At 40.0% G+C, this 11332-nt stretch overlaps 1 pseudogene; it reads right to left on the bottom strand.

The window, feature by feature from the left end:
* Positions 1–209: 209 nt before the first annotated feature.
* Positions 210–913, bottom strand: LOC123826324 (annotated as a pseudogene).
* Between the last annotated feature and the right edge of the window lie 10419 nt (positions 914–11332).

The raw sequence follows: 11332 nt of genomic DNA, 5'->3' as shown, positions 1-11332 counted from the left end.
CCAATACTTCACATAGTTGCATTATTTTTTCTTGTGGCGAGAACTTTTTTTTTGGTAGTAAAAACAGCATTTTATTCCACGCCCTCCCACCCACCCTGTCCCCACAATCCTCAGTATACTTTTCCTCTTTTGTTCCCACAGCAACGTTGTGATCAGTAAAAATAAGTTTCATGGGGCAGGATTAAGGGGTTTCAACATAGGTTGCTCACTTAGTCATTGTCTTCTCCCTCAGCTCGAGGTTCTTGTTTTCCCTTCTGACCCCTCTCTTCTTCACCTAGATCTTTATTTTCCTCATCATCTACCTCCCAGTCATTATAACTTCTTCATCCCTCTACCTCTCCACTCACATCCTCCTCACCCTTCTCCCCCTCCTCCTCCTCTTCCTCATCCTCCTAGTCTTCCACTATCTGAGCATCTCATCATACTCTTCCTTATCCTTGTCCTTCTCTTTGCTGTCCAGGCCCTCTACATAGCCTTTGGCATCTGAGTCAGCCTGGTAGCCATGGAGATAAGCAAGTTGTAGGAGGAGCCTGAACAGTTTTCTTGGTGGTGTTTCAGGTTGGTTACCTCACAACTGAAAACTTCTAAGCTCTTGAAGTTTTCTTTTTCAGTGGTTCTATTATGCTGAGGTTCTTAATTTTGTTGCTACTTAAATTTAGATGTGTGAGATTTAGATACTTTTCTGCCAGTATGTCCAGGGCCCCTGAGATTCTCTTATTGCTTAGTTCAAGCTTCTTAAGTTTGTTTAACTTTTTGGTAAGTTTGCAACTGAGCTAAGGCCTACCCAGACTGTAGTTAAGAACTCTAGTTTCTCCTGGCCAATGTGGCACCGTTGGTTGGAGCATTGTCCTGTAACAGAAAGACTGTGGTTTCGATTCCTGGTCTGGGCCCATAAGTAGGTTGCAGGTTCCATCCCGTCTTGGCATGTGAGGGAGGTAACCACTTGACATTTCTCTCTCCCTTCCTCTCTCTTTATAAGCAATTAAAAAAAAATGTCCTCAGGTGAGGGGAAAAAAAGACTCTAGTTTTCCAAATTTATCCATCTGTGAGAACTTTGGTTTTGCCTTCATTCCAATGACAGTTGTCCAGGACTAGCTCTTTTATATCAGAGGATGTCCTGTTCCACAGCTTTAAAATAAGTGGAACCGATTGAGCGCGGGCTGGGAACCAAAGTGTCCCAGGTTCGATTCCCAGCCAGGGTACATTCCTGGGATGTAGGCCATAACCCCCAGCAACCGCACATTGATGTTTCTCTCTCTCTCTCTCTCTCTCTCTCTCTCTCTCTCCCCCTCTCCCCCTCCCTCCCTCCCTCCTTTCCCTCCCTAAAAATAAATAAATAAAATCTTAAAAAAAAAAATAAGTGGAACCTAAAAAACAAAACAAACAAGTGAGCAAAATATAACCGAAGACATTGAAATAAGGAACAAACGGACAGTAACCAGAGGGGAGGGGGGAGGAGGGTCGTCAAGGAACAAATGAAGGACCCAGGGACAAAGCCAAAAGGGGGTAGGATTGAGGGTGGAGGTGGGGGAGAGTGGTGGTGGGAGAGTGGTGGTAGGAAAATGGAGACAACTGTACTTGAACAATAATAAAAAAATAATTTTTTAAAAAAGGAATGGATTTGGTAAGCTCAGTTGGTTTGGCATTGTCCTGCAAAGCAAAAGTTCACCAATTCAATTCCCTGTCAGGATTCATGCCTAAGTTGGGACTCATCGGTGAGAAAACTGACTGATGTTTCCTTCCCTCTCTTTCTTCCCCTCTTCCCCTCTCTCTAAAAAAATCAATCAATCAATCAATAAGGGTTTTAAAAAAATAAATGAATGGATTTGTCCATGTTTATCTGGCTAGTGCTCTCTGCAGAGGCTTCCCACTGGCAGTATTCAGTCAACAAATGCCGAACCCTGGGCCCTGAGTTTTAGGACTTCAGAGGCTCAACCAGCTCAGCTCAACTTTTATGATGAGAACTTTAAGATTTACTCTCTTAGCAGCTTTAAAATATGTGACACATAGTTACCATGCTATACATTATATCTCATGACATTTACTTTATAACTGGAAGTTTGTGTTTTATAATTGTACCTTTTGACTAGCTTCATCCATCCCTTCACCCTCAGCCCCTGCCTCTCACAACCCGAAACCTCTTCTCTGTATCTACGAGTTTATTTTTGTTTGGCTTTGTTTTTTAGATTCTACATATATGTGACATCATGCGGTATCTGCCTATCTCTGTCTGCCTTGTTTCACTTAGCATAATGCCCTCAAGTTTTATCCACATTGTCACAAATGGCACAATTTCATTCTTTTTAACAGCTGAATAATATTCCATTATAGCTAGTTAATGACTTTAGTGGGTGTTTTATGAATGCCTGCCAGTGACCAGCTCTGCTCTGAGCACAGGGATGCTCTGGCAAAGGGGCTCCTACACCTTGGGCTACCTTTTCATGCAGTAAATAAGCAAAGAAGGTACAAAGAGGTGTGAGGAAAAGCCAGGGTGGTTGTAGGACAGACAGGGAAGTGGAGGTGAGGAGGTGCATTCCATTGGGTGCTCAGAGGATGCCCCACAGAGAAAGGTCCAAGAGCTGAGACACAGGGACAGGAGCAGCCTCCAGGAAATCTGGGGTCAGGCCCTGGGAGGGGCGTTGGGGGAGTGTAATGAACCTGATGTGCTGAAAAAACAGAGGACAGTGGGATGAGGCAAAATAAACAGCTTACACCAGGCCCCACTCGCCTGAGAGAGGGATCTGCACTCCATTCTAACCCCTAAGAATTTGTTCACCTAAGAGGAAGGAAAACAGCCTGGAAGGTGAAGGGATTCACTATGCAGTCTGCTGTAAAGATTAGATCCAATTATGCAAATACATTTGTTGACACACAGCAGTAGATTAAAAAAATAGTGCTTCTTGTGGGTTGTACCTAATCTGCATCACCCCTCTGAGCTTGCCCAGCCTCCTGAATGCATGGGCTGGACCCAGAGATGGGATCTCACCCAGGCCCATGCAGCAGCCAGTGGTGTCCTCTGCCACACACTGCTTCCATGGCTTCAGTGGGTGGCACTGTGAGGATAGTTGGCATTTACTGACCACTTGGCATTGGCCAGGCATTACTAAGGGAAGTAATGCAAATTTGAGTGATTTGAGTAGTACCATATTTGAATTTGTATTGAACTTGATGAAATCATTTTTTTAAAGATTTTATTTATTTATTTTTTAGAGAGGGAAAGGAGGGAGATAGAGAGAGAGAAACATCAATATGCAGTTGCTGGGGGTTATGGCCTGCAACCCAGGCATGTACCCTGACTGGGAATCGAACCTGCAACACTTTGGTTTGCAGCCCAAGCTCAATCTACTGAGCTATGCCAGCCAGGGCCTCGAAACCATTTTCTTAAACATGATTGATCTTAATCTAATCCTCCCTTTTACACACAAGGCCTGCTGTGGACATTACTTCCCAAGAATTACACATTTAGTACATGGCAGAACCTGAATTTGAAAATAATTAGTTTGGCCCTGGCCAATGTGGCTCCATTGGTTGGAACATTGTCCCGTACACCAAAAGGTTGAGGGTTTGATCCCCAGTTGGGGCATGTACAGGAGGCAACCGGTTGATTTTTCTCTCTCACATTGATTTTTTCTCTCTTGTATGTTCTCTCTCCCTTCCTCTCTCTCTAAAAATCAATGGACATATCCTCAGATTAGGATCAAAAAAATAAGTTTGGTGGGTGTTCCAGTTTGATGTAAAAAGATACATAATGGGAGAGCCACGTCATTAATACCACCAGCTGACTATGGCTATGGGCCAGCCTGAAGAAAAGGTTAGTATGGAGAAGCAACTGGTGTGTGTATGTGTTCTAATATTTCAATGTGCTTACAACATTGAGACATAATAAATGAGTTGAAAAGGGGGATAAAGAAAATGTAAGCATGTGGAGTGTTAAGAATTAAAGAGGGAGAGAAAATAAGAGAGAACCAAAGATAGGAAAGAAGAAATATTTAGCAAATTAAGAGATCAGGGTTTTATTTGTTTTCACCATGAAGAATAATCAGCTGTTATCTTTTGTTAACTCTCTCAAAGATAATGAGCCCAAATTCCCACTGTGAAGTCCAAGCACGGTTGTCAATCATCTAAAACACTTTTTATTTTAGTAAGAGATGCTCAAGGCTGTGGTGAAGATGGGACGTCCAGAACGCCATGCACAAGCATAACTCAAAATGGACCGCAGACCTAAATGTGAGAAATGCAAGAATTACCAAATTTTTCAGACCATAAGACATACCAGACCATAAGATGCACCTAGGTTTTAGAGGAGGAAAATATGCAGAACAGGGAAGGAAAACAATTTTTGAAGCAAAAATTGTAAAATATTTAATAACATAACATAGGCCATGCCCCCAGTGAGCCAGGTAAGCTACATTCAGACTGTAAGATGCACCCCCCTTTTCCTCCCAAATTTGGTGGGAATGCATCTTATAGTGCAAAAAATATGTTAAAACTATGAAACTCTTAGAATATAATGTAGGAGTAAATTTACAAGACCTTAAATAATGGCTTCTTAGATATGACAACAAAAGCACCAGCAACAAAAGATAATTTAGACTTGATTAAAATTAAAAACATTTGGCCCTGGCTGATGTGGCTCAGTGGATTGAGTGCCAGACTAAAAAGCAGAGGGTCGCTAGTTCAATTCCCAGTCAGGGCACATGCCTGGATTGCAGGCCCGGTTCCCCAGTGTGGGGAGTGTGAGAGGCAACCACACATTGATGTTTCTCTCCTTGTCTTTCTCCCTTCCTTCCCCTCTGACTAAAAATAAATAAATAAAATATTTTTAAAAAATTAAAAACGTTTGTGTTGCAAACAATACCATCAAGAAAGTAAACAAATCCATGAGATAAGGTTGCCTATATAAAAATATTTGCATTGCTTCTCAGCCTTTTGGCTAAGATCAGTGTAGTATAAAGACATTTGCAACTCTTATCTGATACAAAACTTATACCCAAAATATATAAAGAACTCTTAAGTAAAAGGGAGAAAACTGTACTTGAACAATGATTAAAATAAAACTTAAAAAAAAAAGAACTCTTACAACTCAATAATGAAAAGACAAATAACCCAATTAAAAATGGCCAGAGGATTTGAATGACATTTACACACAGAAAATATGCAAATGGCCAATAAACGTATGAAGAGAACTCAACATCATTAGTCAATAGGGAAATGAAAACCAAAACCACAAGGAAATACCACTTTGCACCCATAAAGATGGCTATACTCAAAAGTATGCACCATCCCAAGTGTTAGTGAGGATGTGGAGAAATTGGAACCCTCATACAATGATGGCAGGGATGTTATGTGGTGCTGCCACTTTGGAAAAAAGTTTGGCAATTCCACAGAAAGTTAATCATGCAGTTACCATATGACTCAGCAATTCTACTCTCTTGGATATATACCCAAGAGCAATGTGAACATGCCCACATAGAAGCATGGGTGTTCATAGCATGCTTCATAATAGCCAAAAAATGGAAACAGGCCAAATATCCATGAGCTGATGAATGGATATGCAAAATGTCATTTTATTCTACAAATCAATATTATTTAGCCATAAATATAATAAATTCCACAACGTGGATGAATTTTGAAAACATGCTGAGTGAAAAGAGCCAGTCACAAAAGATCTACATATCATGTGGCTTCATTTACGTGAAGTGTCCAGAAGAGGCAGCTCCACAGAGACGGAAAGTAGACTGGCGGCTGCTGGGGCTGGGTGTGAGGGTGCAGAACGGGGAAGGCTGCTGATGGCGTGGGGGCTCCTCTGAGGCTCATGGAGGTTGTGGTGATGGTGCAACTCCGTGAATATATTTATAAACACTGAATTGCACACTGTACATGGGTATATTTTTGGTATGTAAATTACACCTCAATAAAGCTGTTAAAAAATAAAAAGGAATATCCTAGAGAAAGGAAGCTTTGAAGAAGACAGTGGAGTGCAAACTCCTTGGTGTGGACCCGAGTGCCTTCTGGGCCAGGCCATCACAGGCAAACTTGCAGTCTGTATACACATCCCCATCTCGGTGAGAGTGTTCGTCTCTAGTCCCCTCCTCTACACTGTATGCTCCATTACACACTGGCATCCTCACCACTCCTCAGGCATGGGGCCTTGCCATCCCCTATGTCCCTACTTCACTCCTCCTGTTCCCTTGGATGGAGATGCATATGCAGCCTTCAAAGCCACTGCTTAACCAGGAACCTACTGTTCTCACTCTGAGTTTCCCTAAAATGACACTAACCTCAGTTATAAGTAGATCATAAGCAAATGCAAAAGAAAATCTCCGTCTCATTCAGATGGAAAATCATCTGAAGACAGCTAAGCCCTCGTGTAGAATGTGCACACACGGTGGTGGAGAGGAGGCCCCCTCAAAGATGTCAGCGGAGGCTAGAGAGATCTGGAGGAGGAGATGAAGGAGCAGGTGGAGGATAAGGATGCCCTCTGCCCCATGCGCTGTGCTATGTATGACTTATTCATTTAGTCTTCACAACCCTGTTAGGATTAAATGTGTGGATGTTTGTGAAGTGTCTACATCAGTACCTGGTGCATCCTACATGCTAAGTATTTTCTTGTTAAACCAAATAAATACATAAGTGGAAAATAGGTAGCATTATTATTATTATCCCTATTTTACAGGCACAGAAAAGGTTAAGAAGTTGCTCAAAGATATATGCTAATAAAAAGCAGAGGCCCTTGTGTGGCCCACACCTATACAAAGAAAACAGGAGAGTTCTGGCCAAGATGGAGGCATAGATAGAAACCCTTCACTTCCTTGCACAACCAAAAGGAGATAGCAACCAATCTAAAATCAATAAACAACCAAAAGTGCCAGAAAAATCAAACTGCGTGGACCTCCGACAACCACAGAATTAAAGAAAGAGTCAAACAGCACAACCAGACTGGAAAGCCCGTGGACCTTGAAAGCCAACTCAGAAAAACCATGGTGAGGTGGTGGACCAGGTGGGCAGGGCTGGCTGCGCAGGAGAGGCTGACTTAAGGGGAAAGTGAGACTCAGAGCTGGAAGGAAAACTTCCCCAGTCTGGCAAAAGAAATAGACTTCCAGGAAGTCCAGGAAGCCCAGAGTCCCAAAGAAGTTGGACCCAAAGTAGAACACACCAAGGCACATCATCATTAAGTTACCCAAGATGAAAGACAAAGAGAAAATCCTAAAAGAAGCTAGAGAAAATGAGACAGTTACCTACAAAGGAGTGCCCATTAGACTATCAGCTGATTTCTCAAAAGAAACCTTGCAGGCAAGAGGGGGCTGAAAAGAAATATTTGAAGTCATGAAAGGCCAGGACCTACTGTATTTTTTTGGACTATTACATGCACCCTTTTTCTCCTCCCACCCCCAAAATTTGGGAGGAATAATGGTTGTTAGTGCTGCTACTGAGTTTGGTTTACATTTACATTGGTGAGATATCATGTTATTTATGTTATTAAATATTTTACCACATTTTTTGCTTCAAAATTTTTTTCCCTATTTTCCTCCTCTAAAACTGAGGTGCATCTTATGGTCTGAAAAATATGGTACATCCAAGATTACTCTATCCAGCAAAGCTTTCATTTAGAATGGAAGGGCAGATAAAGTGTTTCCCAAATAACGTCAAGTTAAAGGAATTCATCATCACCGAGCCATTATTATATGAAATGTTGAAGGGACTTATCTAAGAAAAAGAAGATAAAAAATATGAACAGTAAAATGATAAGAAACTCACAACTACCAACAAATGAACCTAAAAGAAAAGAAAAACAACAAAAAAACTAAGCAAACAACCAGAATAGGAACAGAATCAGAGAAATGGACATCACACGGAGGAATTTCAGTGGGGAGGGAGAAGGGAGGAATAAAGGGGGAAAGGTACAGGGAAGAAGAAGCATAATTGGTAGGCATAAAATAGATAGGGGGAGATAAAAAAAATGGTATAGGAAACAGAGGATTCGACTTGTATGTACAGCCCATGGACATGAACTAAGGGGAGGGAATGCTGGAGGGTTGGGGGTACAGGGTAGAGGAGGGATAAAGGGGGAAATTGGGAAAACTGTAATAGCATAATCAATAAAAAAACTTAAAAAAGAAAGTAAATAGGAGAAAAGAGAAAAGTTACAAAAGTGAGATATCAAGAAACTGAAAAAGCAAAAAGCTTTTCTGATTCAAAGCAATGCCAAGGGCCTATTTTCTGTGGCTCTAAACAATGATTCAATACATACAGGGAAAGAGTCTCCTCTGCAGCTTCCTAGTTAAACAATGTTTTAAAATAATATTAAAAAGTAAACACAATTTAAATGATATTTTAAGGCTACATAATAGCCAAGAAAACCACCTAGTTAGAATTTTAAAGAAAAAGCCAAAAATTTAATTGACATAGTGTGATAATAACTACAGTTAAAAAAATGCAAGAGTCATATAAACAGAAGAAGCTGAAGAGGATTACATCTGACAACAGCGTTGCTTTCAGCAGATCTTCTAGTTTCTTCTAATTTGTGGTTTTAAATGATATAAAGTAATGTATGTTCAAAAAGATGTTTCTTTGTTGAGTATGTATTATTTTAATGAGAAAAACATTAACACTAAGGATTTAATTTTTTTTTTTTAGGTTGAGTAGTTTATTTTCTAAAGTTATATGTTCATCCTTTGAAAAACAATTCACAGAAGTCATGGGAGTATTTTTATAAAAACAAAACACTGCAGGTAAGGATAAAGTCTGCTGGCATCATTTATATAAGCTATAGTTTTTCTTTTTTCTTTTTTTTTTTATCAATCATTGTTCATATACAGTTTTCTCCTTTTTACTCCCAATCCAGTTCCCCCTCCCACCCGCCCCCCTTCCCTCCCATTACCACCCTCCCCTTAGTCTATGACCATGTGTCCTTTAAGTTTGTTCCTGTGAACCCTTCCCACTGTCCCCTTAAATTCCCTCTTCTCTCCCCTCCGGTCACCATCAGCCTGTCCTCTATTTCAGTGTCTTTGGTTACATTTTTGCTTGTTTCTTTGTTTTGTTATTTAGGTTCCTGTTAAAGGTGAGATCATATGGTATTTGTCTTTCACTGCCTGGCTTGTTTCAGCTTAGCATAATGTTTTCCAGCTCCATCCACGCTGTTGCATAGGGTAGGAGCTCCTTCTTTCTTTCTGCTGCATAGAATTCCATCGTGTAAATGTACCATAGTTTTTTGATCCATTCATTTACTGATGGGCATCTAGGTTGCTTCCAGCATCTAGCTATTGTAAATTGTGCTGCTATGAACATTGGGATGCATAGGTTCTTTTGAATTGGTGTTTTAGTATTCTTAGGATAGAGTCCCAGTAGTGGAATTGCAGGGTCACAAAGGCAGATCCATTTTTAGTTTTCTGAGGAAGTTCCATATTGCTTTCCATAGTGGTTGTACCAGTCTGCAGTCCCACCAACAGTGCACTAGGGTCCCCTTTTCTCCACAACCTCTCCAACACTTGTTGTTTGTTGCTTTGTTTATGATGGCCATTCTGTCTGGTGTGAAGTGGTATCTCATTGTGGTTTTAATTTGCATCTCTCTGATAGCTAGCGATATTGAACATCGTTTCATGTGTCTTTGGATCCTCTGTATGTCCTCCTTGGAGAAGTGTCTATTCAAGTCCTTTGCCCACTTTTTTAATTGGATTCCTTGTCTTCTTAGAGTACAGTCGTGTAAGTTCTCTATATATTTTGGAGATTAGACCCTTGTCTGAGGTGTCATTGGCAAATATGTTTTCCCATACAGTTGGTTCTCTTTTAATTTTCATACTGTTTTCTTTTAGCTGTGCAGAAGCTTTTAATTTTGATGAGGTCCCATTTGTTTATTCTTTCCTTTATGTCCCTTGCTCTAGGGGACACGTCATTAAAAAAGTCTCTTCGTGAAATATCTGAGATTTTCTTACCTACGTTCTCCTCTAGGACTTTAATGGTGTCATGTTTTATATTTAAGTCTTTTATCCACCTTGAATTTATTTTTTGTATATGGTGTAAGTTGGTGCTCAAGTTTCATTTTTTTTGCACGTGGCTGTCCAGTTCTCCCAACACCATTTGTTGAAGAGGCTATTTTTATTCCATTTTATGTTGCTGCCTCCTTTGTCAAATATTAATTGACCATAGAGACTTGGGCTTATTTCTGGGCTCTCTGTTCTGTTCCATTGGTCTATGTGCCTGTTTTTATGCCAGTACCAGGCTGTTTTGATTACAGTAGCCTTGTAATATAGTTTAGTGTTGGGTATTGTGATCCCTCCTACTTTACTCTTCTTTCTCAATATTGCAGCAGCTATTCGGGGTCGTTTATAATTCCATATAAATTTTTGAAGTGTTTGTTCTATGTCTGTGAAATATGCCATTGGTACTTTAATAGGAATTGCATTGAATGTGTAAATTGCTTTGGGTAGTATGGACATTTTGATGATATTAATTCTTCCAATCCATGAACACGGTATATGTTTCCATTTGTTTGTGTCTTCCTTGATTTCTTTCTTCAGTGTTGTGTAGTTTTCTGAATACAGGTCTTTTACCTCTTTGGTTAGGTTTATTCCTAGATATTTTATTTTTCTTTTTTCTATTTCAAATGGGATTTTTTTCCTTGATCTCTGCTTCTGCTGTTTCATTGTTGGTGTACAGAAATGCCTTTGATTTCTGGATATTGACTTTGTATCCCGCTGTTTTGCCAAATTCATTTATTAGGTCAAGCAGTTTTTTGGTAGAGTCAATAGGATTTTCTATGTATACTATCATGTCATCTGCAAACAGTGATAGTTTTGTTTCCTCCTTTCCGATTTGGATGCCTTTTTATTTCTTTTTTCTTGTCTGATTGCTGTGGCTAAAACTTCCAGTACTATATTGAATAGAAGTGGTGAAAGTGGACAGCCTTGTCTTGTTCCTGATCTTAATGGAAAAGGTTTTAATTTTTTGCCCATTGAGAATGATGTTGGCTGAAGGTCTCTCATATATGGCCTTTATTATGTTGAGGAATGCTCCCTCTATTCCCACTTTGCCGAGTGTTTTTATCATGAATGGGTGCTGTACCTTATCAAATGCTTTTTTCTGCATCAATTGATATGATCATGTGGTTTTTGTCTTTGCTTTTGTTTATGTGATGTATTACATTTACTGACTTGCGAATATTGAACCATCCTTGCATCCCTGGAATGAATCCCACTTGGTCATGGTGTATAATCTTTTTAATGTATTGTTGGATGCGGTTTGCCAGTATTTTGTTGAGGATTTTAGCGTCAATGTTCATCAGTGATATTGGCCTGAAGTTTTCTTTCTTTGTTGTGTCTTTATTTGGTTTTGG

This window comes from Phyllostomus hastatus, unplaced genomic scaffold (assembly GCF_019186645.2).
Source record: "Phyllostomus hastatus isolate PE091 unplaced genomic scaffold, TTU_PhHast_1.1 phas_contig_80, whole genome shotgun sequence".
NCBI classification, from domain to species: domain Eukaryota; kingdom Metazoa; phylum Chordata; class Mammalia; order Chiroptera; family Phyllostomidae; genus Phyllostomus; species Phyllostomus hastatus.
The sequence above is the reverse complement of the archived record's forward strand: the minus strand, read 5'-3'. Positions and strand labels throughout refer to the sequence as shown.